The sequence below is a fragment of the Oncorhynchus masou genome, chromosome 24 (assembly GCF_036934945.1).
Source record: "Oncorhynchus masou masou isolate Uvic2021 chromosome 24, UVic_Omas_1.1, whole genome shotgun sequence".
NCBI lineage: Eukaryota > Metazoa > Chordata > Actinopteri > Salmoniformes > Salmonidae > Oncorhynchus > Oncorhynchus masou.
In genome coordinates, this window is record NC_088235.1 from 23161922 (window position 1) to 23176203 (window position 14282).

At 44.9% G+C, this 14282-nt stretch overlaps 1 pseudogene; it reads left to right on the forward strand.

Annotated features, from left to right (window-relative positions):
• Positions 1-3421: 3421 nt before the first annotated feature.
• Positions 3422-14282, forward strand: part of LOC135511354 (protoheme IX farnesyltransferase, mitochondrial-like) — an 86285-nt pseudogene continuing 75424 nt past the window's right edge.

Genomic DNA, 14282 nt, shown 5'->3' on the forward strand with positions numbered 1-14282 from the left:
AAGAGGAAGAGAGGAGACCCCACATCACGGAGAGTAGGAAGAGGAGGAGGAGAGGAGACCCCAGATGATGGAGAGGAGGAATAGGAGGAGGAAAGGAGGAGACCCCAGATGATGGAGAGGAGGAGGAAGAGACGAGAACCCACATCATGAAGAGGAGGAGAGGAGACCCCACATCATGGAGAGGAGGAGGAGGAGACCCCACATCATGGAGAGGAGGAGACCCCACGTCAAGGAAAGGAGGAGACCCCACATCATGGAGAGAAGGAGGAGGAGACCCCACATCATGGAGAGGAGGAGGAGACCCCACATCATGGAGAGGAGGAGGCGACCCCACATAATGGAGAGGAAGAGAGGAGACACCACATCATGGAGAGGAGGAGGAGACCCCACATAATGGAGAGTAGGAGGAGGAGGAGACCCCACATCATGGAGAGGAGGAGGAGACCCCACATCATGGAGAGGAGGAGGAGACCCCACATCACGGAGAGGAGGAGGAGGAGACCCCACATCACGGAGAGGAGGAGGAGGAGACCCCACATCACGGAAAGCAGGAGAAAGAGACCCCACATCACAGAGAGGTGGAGGAGAGGAGACCCCACATCACGGGAGAGGAGGAGGAGGAGGAGGAGGAGGAGGAGGAGGAGGAGGAGGAGGAGGAGACGAGACCCCACATCATGGAGAGTCGGAAGAGGAGACCCCACATCATGGATAGGAGGATGAGGAGACCCCACATCATTGAGAGGAGGAGAAGGAGCGGGCGGCAGGGTAGCCTAGTGGTTAGAGTGTTGGACTAGTAATCGAAAGGTTGCATGTTCAAATCCCCAAGCTTACAAGGTACAAATCAGTCGTTCTGCCCCTGAACAGGCAGTTAACCCACTGTTCCTAGGCCGTCATTGAAAATAAGAATTTGTTCTTAACTGACTTGCCTAGTAAAAAAAGGAGACCCCACATAATGGGGAGGAGGAGGTGAAGACCCCACGTCATGGAGAGAAGGAGGAGACCCCACATCATGGAGAGGAGGAGGAGGAGACCCCACATCATGGAAAGGAGGAGGAGGAGACCCCAGATCATGGAGAGGTAAAGGAAGAGATGTGACCCCACATCATGGAGAGGAGGAGGAGGAGACCCCACATCATGGATAGGAGGAGGAGGAGTCCCCACATATTGAAGAGGAGGAGGAGACCCCACATCATGGAGAGGAGGAGGAGACCCCACATCATGGAGAGGAGGAGGAGACGCCACATATTGGAGAGGAGGAGGAGACCCCACATATTGAAGAGGAGGAGGAGACCCCACATATTGAAGAGGAGGAGGAGACCCCACATCATGGATAGGAGGAGGAGGAGACCCCACATATTGGAGAGGAGAAGGAGACCCCACATATTGGAGAGGAGGAGGAGACCCCACATCATGGAGAGGAGGAGGAGTCCCCACATATTGAAGAGGAGGAGGAGACCCGACATCATGGAGAGGAGGAGGAGTCCCCACATATTGAAGAGGAGGAGGAGACCCCACATCATGGATAGGAGGAGGAGGAGACCCCACATATTGGAGAGGAGAAGGAGACCCCACATATTGGAGAGGAGGAGGAGACCCCACATATTGGAGAGGAGCAGGAGACCCCACATATTGGAGAGGAGGAGGAGACCCCACATATTGGAGAGGAGCAGGAGACCCCACATATTGGAGAGGAGGAGGAGACCCCACATATTGGAGAGGAGCAGGAGACCCCACATCAAGCAGTGGATCTCTTGTATGAATTTCATTGACAGGAGGTTGGTAGCACCTTCATTGGGGAGGACGGGCTCATTGTGATGTCTGGAGCGGATGAAGTGGAATGTTACCAAACCTATGGTTTCCATGTATTTGATGCCATTCTATTTACTCCGTTCCTGACATTATTGTTAACTGTCCTCCCCTCTGCAGCCTCCACTGGTTTCATTGAGCACAAAAGGCACTGTGCTGTGATCTAATCAGATATGGGTATCCCATCCCATTCCAGCCATCCCATTTCCTTGATTCATCTCATTCATTACAGCTTCCTGCAGGGGACTGATGGCAATAATACACAGAAGGATTACAATTCCAAATGGCACCCTATTCCCTGGGCCATCTACGGGCTCTGGTCAAATGTAGTGCACTACATTGAGAATAGTGTGCCATTTGGGCCACAGGCCAGGCCATCCCAGAGCCAGCTCCACAGAACCTTTATTACAGGACAACGATTATGTGCTGCCCTCTGACCCGTTCAAACTCTTTTGTTTGAGTGTGGATATGTGTGATAAAATGTTTTATCACCTTGTTTTAAACCACTCCCTTGTTTCATTTTACCTCTGTAATGATGTAATAAAGTTGTGGAGAGTCAAATCTATTCCGCTGAAGTTTTAACCTTATCTTTATGCTGTGTGTGTGTGTGTGTGTGTGTGTGTGTGTGTGTGTGTGTGTGTGTGTGTGTGTGTGTGTGTGTGTGTGTGTGTGTGTGTGTGTGTGTGTGTGTGTGTGTGTGTTGAGCTGGAACCTTACCTCTGGCCCTGGAGTTTCAGTGGAGCAGTCCCCGCCCCTATTTCCAGTGCAGTTGAGATGAGTGACATACAGCCCCAGTATAACATTATAGGGCCACTCCCTAACATTTTGTGCAAATGTTGCAAACTAGACTTGTTCATCATGCTGATATGTTCATCATGCTGACCCAATTGTCTGTGCTACAGTTGAAGTTGGACGTTTACATACACCTTAGCCAAATACATTTATACTCAGTTTTTCACAATTCCTGACATTTAATCCTAGCAAAAATTCCCTGTCTTAGGTCAGTTAGGATCGCCACTTTATTTTAATCATATGAATTGTCAGAATAATAGTAGAGAGAATGATTTATTTCAGCTTTTACATCTTTCAAAACATTCCCAGTGGGTCAGAAGTTTACATACACTCAATTAGTATTTGGTAGCATTGCTTTTAACTTGTTTAACTTGGGTCAAACATTTGGGGTAGTCTTCCACAAGTTTCCCACAATACATTGGGTGAATTTTGACCTATTCCTCCTGACAGAGCTGATGTCATTCTGCAAATCCAATAACAACTAACCACAAGCTGTTTTAATTATAACAACAAATTAACTGAATTAATTCATTTTCAATCAAAATGATTATATAAATGACATATTCAAACAGCTAGTGGTCAAACATTCCTAAACAATAGAGTAGACGTGTGGGTGTTTGTTCATTTGTTTTGCAAAAATAGGCCTTGAGGCCTTGTATATTCTTTTATTTTAATAAAGAAAATTCAGTTAAGAATTACGTCTCTGCCTTTTTAATTTGTTTACAGAAAAACATGAAATCGAGTTATACATATTGTGAATCGTCCAAACCTCTGAAAAGAAATGGAGATATTACTTGTAGACCATATTGCCCAGGCCTACTTCATGGCGTCACTTGTTCACCGCGACCGACAATCAGTTGGCCCACCAATTCTTCTTTACCACGACATCACTGACTACCGGTATGCCTATTTGATGTTCATGGTAAGACACATTGTAGCCTCGTCTGGTAAGTTGACTGGGTGAACATCATGTTTTTCACGGGACAGTTTCTGCCCCATTAAATGTGTCTTGACTTTTCAGGATACAAACATGGTCAATTTGTCATCAAGACACATCAATTAATGAAGGACTAATCAATGCCAATCACTGAATGCATGAATGAACCTTTTTGTGTTTTGTAAAAGAGATGTCTATTTCCGTTCATCAGAGTGTATATGCATTGCACTGTTTGGATTATTTTTTAATGGACGGTCATGCACATACATTTTGAAGTGATTTGTTTGACAATCAGATGAAAGCATCATGACTGGTTGTGTTCTTGCCACTATAAAAGGTAATTCACCTTTAAACTCTGGCCCATAACATTTTCCATGCAGTGCAATCACCCCCCTCCCCACCCCACCCACATTGTAATTCACATTCTGTCCATCCTATATCAACGATGTTTGGACAGGACAATGAGACTGTCATCAAGACATAGCCCACCCCTAACATTAACATACACAGGATTAGCTATTTATAATTGCAGCCTGAGTCATGGGCAGTCACTTCTTATTGATAAAAAAAACAACGAGCAAGATATTACATTTTAGCGTCTCAGTTGCATGAATGGAAATAGACTTCTACATGTACACTCGGATGAATGGAAATAGACATCTGTTTACAAAACACAAAAAGGTGTACGTTCAGTTCCAACATATGATGTTCACTGCCTGTATGTTCAAAGGAGGAATATCTGCCATAATGTGCCAATGACAGACCGCCTTCATCTTCACTCACTATCTGCCCTCTCCCTCTGCAGTATGTGATGAGGAGTAACAATGTCTTCTCTCAGAGAGCTGAACCTAAGCAGACAGCCATCTTGACCGTCCTGGAGGACCATCGTGGTGGTGTGGACAGACAGATCCAGCAGGTCCCAACCATTGACCATATGCCTGTGGTCACCGTTGTCACACCACCTCCGCAACAGCCAGAGAGCGCAACCACAAATGTGACCAAAACACCTGTCTCAAGTCCTGTCTCGACTGTGGCAGCACAGGAGATACTTGCTCTGTTGAAACCAACATCCAGCCAGGCTGTGTCACCACCACGGTCTTCCAGCACAGCAGAGTCTGGGACTGAGATGTTAGAGGTGCCCCATCTGTGGGTGGAGTCTGATGAAGCCAGGGAGGCTAGACAGGCAGTGGACGGTGCTGAAGGTGGACATGGCTGAACTTCCAGTCAAAATCAAACTCACAGGTATGACATTGACCAGGAACATGTATCAGTGTTTCTTAATGTTTGTGCATATCCTTGATAAAAAAATATTTGGCCGAGGGCATTGCTTCGCCTTTCACAAAGATGGGAACTTTTACCACAGAGAGAAAAATGAGCCAGATGTTTTACTAGATCTATAATGTCAATCATCTGCTTGGCGTTCCCATTCTCTACCAAATATGGTGATGCGAGGAAGCCCAGTGGCCGGCAGTGGGAGAAGATGGAGCCAGATGGATTTTGGCCGACATTCTGGAAATTTTCACATCGATTAAACGTTTATTGCAATACAGTTTCCTGTTCCTGAAACTAAAATCTAGTTCATATCTAACAGAGTAGAAAAAGTTCTAAAGACTTTATCCTCTCCCCCTTTTTAATTTTTTTGCCAAAGTTTCAAAAAGTTATGTTTAGGAGTCCAAGGGCGAATTTTGTTATTTCAAACGTCCACTCCAGAGTAGGTGTTCCCTTATGGAAATATGCAAATATATTCTAGAAAGCACCAATAGGATCTCGCAAGCTCGTGCTTGGTTCTGCCCCCCTCCTTGCTTGTTCTGCCCACTATGACTCATTTGCTCCCATTGGAAACGACAGGCAGTGGTCTATCTTGGGTTAGTTATAAAAATCTTTGCTTATAGCGTTTGCATGTACTGCTCTGCCAGTAATTGCCCAAATCTGTGGGCCTATAATTGGTATGGAAACTATGGTGGGGAATGAAGTATGAAGCATGTTGCTTGTGTGTCGGTATGATATTAATGTTGTTGTTTCAGGGTTAGTACTGTGGACAACAGCAGCTGGTTTTGCCATGGCTCCAGTACGCTTTGACCCGGCCACCTTCTTCCTGGCATCCACTGGGACAGGGCTCGCCTTCTGCATCGCCAATTCCATCAACCAGGTCAGTTACTTCAAAATCAAGTAGAATTGTATTTGTCATATGCTCCGAATACAATGGGTGAAATGCTTGCTTATGAGCCCTTCCCAACAATGCAGAGTAGTAACACAAGGAAATAAATAAAATACACAAGATTGGAGCTATATACAGGGATTTCCAGTACTAGATCAATGTGGAGCTATATACAGGGAGAACCAGTACAAGATCAATGTGGAGCTATATACAGAGAGTAACAGTACCAGATCAATGTGGAGCTATATACAGGGAGTACCAGATCAATGTGGAGCTATATACAGGGAGTACCAGATCAATGTTGAGCTATATACAGGGAGTACCAGTACCATATCAATGTGGAGCTATATACAGGGTTTCTAGTACTAGATCGACGTGGAGCTATATACAGGAAGTACCAGTACTAGATCAATGTGGAACTATATACAGGGAATAACAGTACAAGATCGATGTGGAGCTATATACAGGGAGTACCAGATCAATGTGGAGCTATATACAGGGAGTACCAGATCAATGTTGAGCTATATACAGGGAGTACCAGTACCATATCAATGTGGAGCTATATACAGGGTTTCTAGTACTAGATCGACGTGGAGCTATATACAGGAAGTACCAGTACTAGATCAATGTGAAACTATATACAGGGAATAACAGTACAAGATCATTGTGGAGCTATATACAGGAAGTACCAGTACTAGATCAATTGATCAATTGAGGTAATACATGTAGGTAGATATGTACATGTAGACAGATAATAATAAGGTATTTGAGGTAGATATGTACATGAAGGCAGGGTAATGTGACTTGGCATCAGGATAGATAATGAGGTAGATATATACATGAAGGCAGGGTAAAGTGACTAGGCATAAGGATAGATAATAATGAGGTAGATTTGTACATGAAGGCAGGGTAAAGTGACTCGGCATAAGGATAGATTATAATTAGGTATTTGAGGTAGATATGTACATGAAGGCAGGGTAAAGTGACTAGGCATCAGGATAGATAATAATAAGGTATTTGAGGTAGATATGTACATGAAGGCAGGGTAAAGTGACTAGGCATCAGGATAGATAATAATTAGGTATTTGAGGTAGATATGTATTGAAGGCATGGTAAAGTGACTAGGCATAAGGATAGATAATAATGAGATAGATATGTACATGAAGGCAGGGTTAAGTGACTTGGCATAAGGATAGATAATAATGAGGTAGATATGTACATGAAGGCAGGGTAAAGTGACTAGGCGTCAGGAAAGATAATAATAATGTATTTGAGGTTGATATGTACATGAAGGCAGGGTAAAGTGACTAGGCATCAGGATAGATAATAATAATAATAATAAGGTATTTGCGGTAGATATGTACATGAAGGCAGGGTAAAGTGACTTGGCATCAGGATAGATAATAATAAGGTATTTGAGGTAGATATGTACATGAAGGCAGGGTAAAGTGACTAGGCATCAGGATAGATAATAATAAGGTATTTGAGGTAGATATGTACATGAAGGCAGGGTAAAGTGACTAGGCATCGGGATAGATAATAATAAGGTATTTGAGGTAGATATGTACATGAAGGCAGGGTAAAGTGACTTGGCATCAGGATAGATGATAATGAGGTAGATATGTACTTGAAGGCATGGTAAAGTGACTAGGCATAAGGATAGATAATAATGAGGTAGATATGTACTTGAAGGCAGGGTAAAGTTACTTTATTTGTGTGTGTGTGTGTGGGTGTGTGTGCGTGCGTGCGTGGAGTCAGTACAAATAGTCCGTAACCATTTCATTAACTATTTATCAGTCTTATGGCTTAGGTTTTGAAGCTGTCTCAGAGCCTGTTGGTCCGAGAGCTGACACTCCTGTACTGTTTGCTGAACAGAATCGGTAGTGAACCTTCTATGGGTTGGGTCACAGCTTTGTGTATGTGTGTGTGTGAGTGTCCAAATTGTGGTGCAGAATTGCTGTGTTTAGCCTGCCTGGACTCTCTTGATTTGGGGTCAGATATTGTCTTTGTATTGCAGTGAGATATGACCTCGATAAACGACTGATGAAAAGCCCAATTAGGTAAAGGCCTGCTGTGTTATTAATGCATGTATTATTGAGAATGTTTTCCCCCTCCATGATGACCATTGGTTTACATGGCAAACAAAACCCACATCTTTGGGTTCTGTCACCCTATGGGTGGGTAATGGCTCAGAAAAACATAATTTAACATCTTCCCCTGCTCTAGTAACCGGTCTACTGGTCTCTTTGTTATTTCTCTTAAGTTGTTTCTCTGAAAGATGGATTAGGCCTCATTTCAACGGCTGGCAGGATTACAATTGGGTTCTGCAACGCATAATGGGTTTTCATTGCACTTTACACAAACACGAACTCACTGGCTGAAAGACACAAGTACACACACACATATACACACACACAAGTACACACAGTGCTGTCCCTCACCGCACTTGTTGTTGTTCTAGAAAACATTTCAGGAGCCAATGATGGCCCTTTGGACTATAGTCTCATTGCTCTCTCGCTGCGTATCACATTAACAGGGACTCACACTCTAATACTGTTATTATTTGCCTGCTGAAAGCTTTTTGATAATGAAAGATAAAGAAAAGACTGCTGCGCTGGACACTTAAACGGTCTGGAATAATCAGGCTGCGCTAGACACTTAAACGGTCTGGAATAATCAGGCTGCGCTGGACACTTAAACGGTCTGGAATAATCAGGCTGCGCTAGACACTTAAACGGTCTGGAATAATCAGGCTGCGCTGGACACTTAAACGGTCTGGAATAATCATATGCGCTGGACACTTAAACGGTCTGGAATAATCAGGCTGCGCTGGACACTTAAACGGTCTGGAATAATCAGGCTGCGCTGGACACTTAAACGGTCTGGAATAATCAGGCTGCGCTAGACACTTAAACGGTCTGGAATAATCAGGCTGCGCTGGACACTTAAACGGTCTGGAATAATCAGGCTGCGCTGGACACTTAAACGGTCTGGAATAATCAGGCTGCGCTGGACACTTAAACGGTCTGGAATAATCAGGCTGCGCTGGACACTTAAACGGTCTGGAATAATCAGGCGGCGCTGGACACTTAAACGGTCTGGAATAATCAGGCTGCGCTGGACACTTAAACGGTCTGGAATAATCAGGCTGCGCTGGACACTTAAACGGTCTGGAATAATCAGGCTGCGCTGGACACTTAAACGGTCTGGAATAATCAGGCTGCGCTGGACACTTAAACGGTCTGGAATAATCAGGCTGCGCTGGACACTTAAACAGTCTGGAATAATCAGGCTGCACTGGACACTTAAACGGTCTGGAATAATCAGGCTGCGCTGGACACTTAAACGGTCTGGAATAATCAGGCTGCGCTGGACACTTAAACGGTCTGGAATAATCAGGCTGCGCTGGACACTTAAACGGTCTGGAATAATCAGGCTGCGCTGGACACTTAAACGGTCTGGAATAATCAGGCTGCGCTGGACACTTAAACGGTCTGGAATAATCAGGCTGCGCTGGACACTTAAACGGTCTGGAATAATCAGGCTGCGCTGGACACTTAAACGGTCTGGAATAATCAGGCTGCGCTGGACACTTAAACGGTCTGGAATAATCAGGCTGCGCTGGACACTTAAACGGTCTGGAATAATCAGGCTGCGCTGGACACTTAAACGGTCTGGAATAATCAGGCTGCGCTGGACACTTAAACGGTCTGGAATAATCAGGCTGAGCTGGACACTTAAACGGTCTGGAATAATCAGGCTGCGCTGGGTTGCTGAGTGTTGACGCTATGTGCTGGAATGCGCTCCGTGACTTAAGAATATTAGTTGAATGGGCAACCTCTCCCTGAGCCCTGGGTTGATCCCCATTTAGCTGCGGTCCTCAGCCTGTAATTTGGCCAAGGCCCTGATTACACTGCAGGTTCCCTGTGCTAGGGGCCAGACAGCAAGGCCGCGTTTACTAGTCACCAAACAAACACACTATGAACTGAACCTACGATTTGTACCAGCACTCCAAAGCTCTTGGACCTTTCTGTGCAGGCATGTAGTATTGTTTTCTCTAGCGTAGTGTGTCATGGTCAGGGTTACGTCTGTGGATATGAATGTGCAGTGGGAGTATGAATAGCATCAATCCATCAAACGTAAATGCATAGACGGAAAAAACTTAGTTGTCCCGTCAAGGACTTCTTGGAACTATGCTCTGCCTGCCTTCCCTCTTCCATGTAGCCTACCTCTTTACCTGTCTCCCTTACACTACAGCAGGTGTGTAAATGTCCTCCAAGTATGACAACTATGACTCCTCTAAAGGCAGGTTGGCAGTCTCCAGGGCCCCAGCTGCAGGGCTCCAGCCCTCAGAAGTTCAAAGTGTTGAGAGATGGGAGAGGCGGAAGCTACAGTTGCTACACTGACTGGGTGTTCATGCCCATTTCTGTTTCTGTGGGCCCACCTTCAATTCAGCCCCTGTCAATATGTATTTTCTCTATAGAAATGGCTCGGGGCCCACACTGCCGATTTTGCAGGTTTTCCGACTTACACAGCATGTAGAGGTCTGTAATTTTTATCATAGGTACACTTCAACTGTGAGAGACGGAATATAAAACAAAAATCCAGCAAATCACATTGTATGATTTTAAAGTAATTCATTTGCATTTTATTGCATGACATAAGTATTTGATAACCTACCAACCAGTAGGAATTCTGGCTCTCACAGACCTGTTAGTGTATCTTTAAGAAACCTCCCTGTTCTCCACTCATTACCTGTATTAACTGCACCTGTTTGAACTCGTTACCTGTATAAAAGACACCTGTCCACACACTCAATCAAACAGACTCCAACCTCTCCACAATGACCAAGACCAGAGAGCTGTGTAAGGACATCAGGGATAAAATTGTAGACCTGCACAAGGCTGGGATGGGCCACAGGACAATAGGCAAGCAGCTTGGTGAGAAGGCAACAACTGTTGGCGCAATTATTAGAAAATGGAAGAAGTTCGAGATGATGATCAATCACCCTCGGTCTGGGGCTCCATGCAAGATCTCACCTTGTGGGGTATCATTGATCATGAGGAAGGTGAGAGATCAGCCCAGAACTACACGGCAGGACCTGGTCAATGACCCGAAGAGAGCTGGGACCACAGTCTCAAAGGTAACCATTAGTAACACACTACGCCGTCATGGATTAAAATCCTGGAGCGCACGCAAAGTCCCCCTGCTCAAGCCAGCGCATGTCCAGGCCCGTCTGAAGTTTTCCAATGACCATCTGGATGATCCAGAGGAGGAATGGGAGAAGGTCATGTGGTCTGATGAGACAAAAATAGAGCTTTTTGGTCTAAACTCCACTCGCCGTGTTTGGAGGAAGAAGAAGGATGAGTACAACCACAAGAACACAATCCCAACCGTGAAGCATGGGGGTGGAAACATCATTCTTTGGGGATGCTTTTCTGCAAAGGGGACAGAATGACTGCACCGTATTGAGGGGAGGATGGATGCGGCCATGTATCGAGAGATCTTGGCCAACAACCTCCTTCCCTCAGTAAGAGCATTGAAGATGGGTCGTGGCTGGGTCTTTCAGCATGAAAACGACACAAAACACACAGCCAGGGCAACTAAAGAGTGGTTCCGTAAGAAGCATCTCAAGGTCCTGGAGTGGCCTAGCCAGTCTCCAGACCTGAACCCAATAGAAAATCTTTGGAGGGAGCTGAAAGTCCGTATTGCCCAGCAACAGCCCCGAAACCTGGAGAATCTGGAGAAGGTCTGCATGGAGGAGTGGGCCAAAATCCCTGCTGCACTGTGTGCAAACCTGGTCAAGAACTACAGGAAATGTATGATCTCTGTAATTACAAACAAAGGTTTCTGTACCAAATACTAAGTTATGCTTTTCTGATGTATCAAATACTTATGTCATGCAATAAAATGCAAATTAATTACTTAAAAATCATACAATGTGATTTTCTTGAATTTTGTTTCAGATTCCGTCTCTCACAGTTGAAGTGTAACTATGAGAAACATTACAGACCTCTACATGCTTTGTAAGTAGGAAACCCTGCAAAATCGTCAGTGTATCAAAACATGTTCTCCCCACTGTATCTGTCATTTACTAGGTCACTCTCCTTTCATCATCTCCCTGTACAGCAGTCACCTGCCCGGCCTAGTCACAACAGAAGCCTGGGGCTAGGGAGCCTTGCAGTCAGGCTATGTGTAGGTTGGAGGTGGGGGTTTGGGGCTGTAGTTTGGGAGGCTTTGGGAGCGGGTTGGCCACTGTTCTGAAGTGGCTGTGTGGAACATGTAGACTACCCTCAACCGGACGTGAGGGGTACTAGACTGGTGAGTTAGTGTTACCCTCAACCGGACATGAGGGGTACTAGACTGGTGAGTTAGTGTTACCCTCAACCGGACATGAGGGGTACTAGACTGGTGAGGTAGTGTTACCCTCAACCGGACATGAGGGGTACTAGACTGGTGAGTTAGTGTTACCCTCAACCGGACATGAGGGGTACTAGACTGGTGAGGTAGTGTTACCCTCAACTTGACATGAGGGGTACTAGACTGGTGAGGTAGTGTTACCCTCAACCGGACATGAGGGGTACTAGACTGGTGAGGTAGTGTTACAGTAGGGAAGAACAAATGGGCACCCTGCAGATTTGTTTCGTTTGATGTGCCTCTGCTTTGATGTCCTAATGGGCCAGCCGGACCAGTGCCTTGTGGGTGGGTGGTTGCGTGCACTTGGCCAACTGAAACCCATTTATTCATGCTGGCAAAGAGACACACACAGGAAGAAAATTGTGGAGATAAAAATGCCACTGAATCTGAGGTGATATTGGATCACTGTAAATGGTCTTTGAAAGTGAGAAGGGTTTACCAACAAAAGGACTTATTCAAGGTAGAAAGGAGTTGAAGCGCTCCACAAAAAATCAGAGATGTATTTATTTTAGCTCACTAATCCCCTGTACAGGATGCAAACAGGTGACGTTTCAACATCAAGCTGACGTCTTCCTCAGAGATCTTCGAAAGTAAATACAGATATCTTGTTGTACTCTGCAAACCTCAAAATGTTGTTTTCCTCCCTTTTAATATGGATGGCCTTGTTTTCCTCAGACCTTACGTAAGCAGAGCCTGAGTCTCCACACCGTTCTGTCTGGAATCTGAGAGCATTACATCTTAAGGCCAGGGCTTCTCTTTCTTGTGGCCAGCAGCAGCTTTACACCACACAAGGCTATCTGCCCCCATGTCCCTTCTCTTTTTCAATGGTCCTCTGTGGTTAAGAAGCCCTGTGGTTTCATCCTAAGTTTAATTGGCAAGTTTGGAGGAATTGGATAAACATTGAGTACGGTTACATGCCCACAATAATGTGATTGTTGTGCATAATCAGATTAATATAATAGTTATATTAAAACGTTTTCATGCTTTGCAAAATTAATGATTTCCCTAATAATCATGTTTACATGGACACATCAGAAATCAGGCTACCTGATGGCACTCTGATAAATGCAGAAAATCTCAAACCAAACTAAACGTTCTACCATGTTATTTTTGGGAAGCATATTTGATTCTGAGTTCTGACATATAGAGTTTGTATGTGAAAACTACTCCTAAGACATGCATACATTCAGATGTTCTGAACTCACTTGAGGGAGGCTCGCTCGGACGATTTTAAGATAATCAGTTTAATATTGAATTATTAGTGTTCATGTAAACATACTGTTTAATGGGAAGAGAGCCACCTAGTTCAAGGAGCCCATTCCATCTAGTGGGCTTCCCAAATGGTGTCCTATTCCCTGCATAGTGCTTTTGACCAGATTTAAAGTGTACACTGTATAGGTTATAGCATGGCATTTGGGATGTAGTCCTAACCTATAATAGTAGTATGCCTACTAGGGCTGGAAATTTCCAGGGACCCCACCATACCATATTATCACTATACTTAGGTGCCAATATGATATGTATTGCGATTCAATGGGGATTTTATTTAGATTCGATGTTCCATACATATGGGAAAATGGCGCCGGAGGAGATGGCGGCCGTTTTACGGTCTCCTAACCAATTGTGCTATTATGTGTTTTTATCCGCGATATTTGTATCTTATTTTGTACATAATGTTTCTGCAACCGTATCTTATGGCAGAAAAGAGCTTCTGGATATCAGGACAGTGATCACTCACCTCAGACTAGACAAAGAGCTTCTGGATATCAGGACAGTGATCACTCACCTCAGACTAGACAAAGAGCTTCTGGATATCAGGACAGCGATCACTCACCTCAGATTAGACAAAGAGCTTCTGGATATCAGGACAGCGATCACTCACCTCAGACTAGACAAAGAGCTTCTGGATATCAGGACAGCGATCACTCACCTCGGATTAGACAAAGAGCTTCTGGATATCAGGACAGCGATCACTCACCTCAGACTAGACAAAGAGCTTCTGGATATCAGGACAGCGATCACTCACCTCAGATTAGACAAAGAGCTTCTGGATATCAGGACAGCGATCACTCACCTCAGACTAGACAAAGAGCTTCTGGATATCAGGACAGCGATCACTCACCTCAGACTAGACAAAGAGCTTCTGGATATCAGGACAGCGATCACTCACCT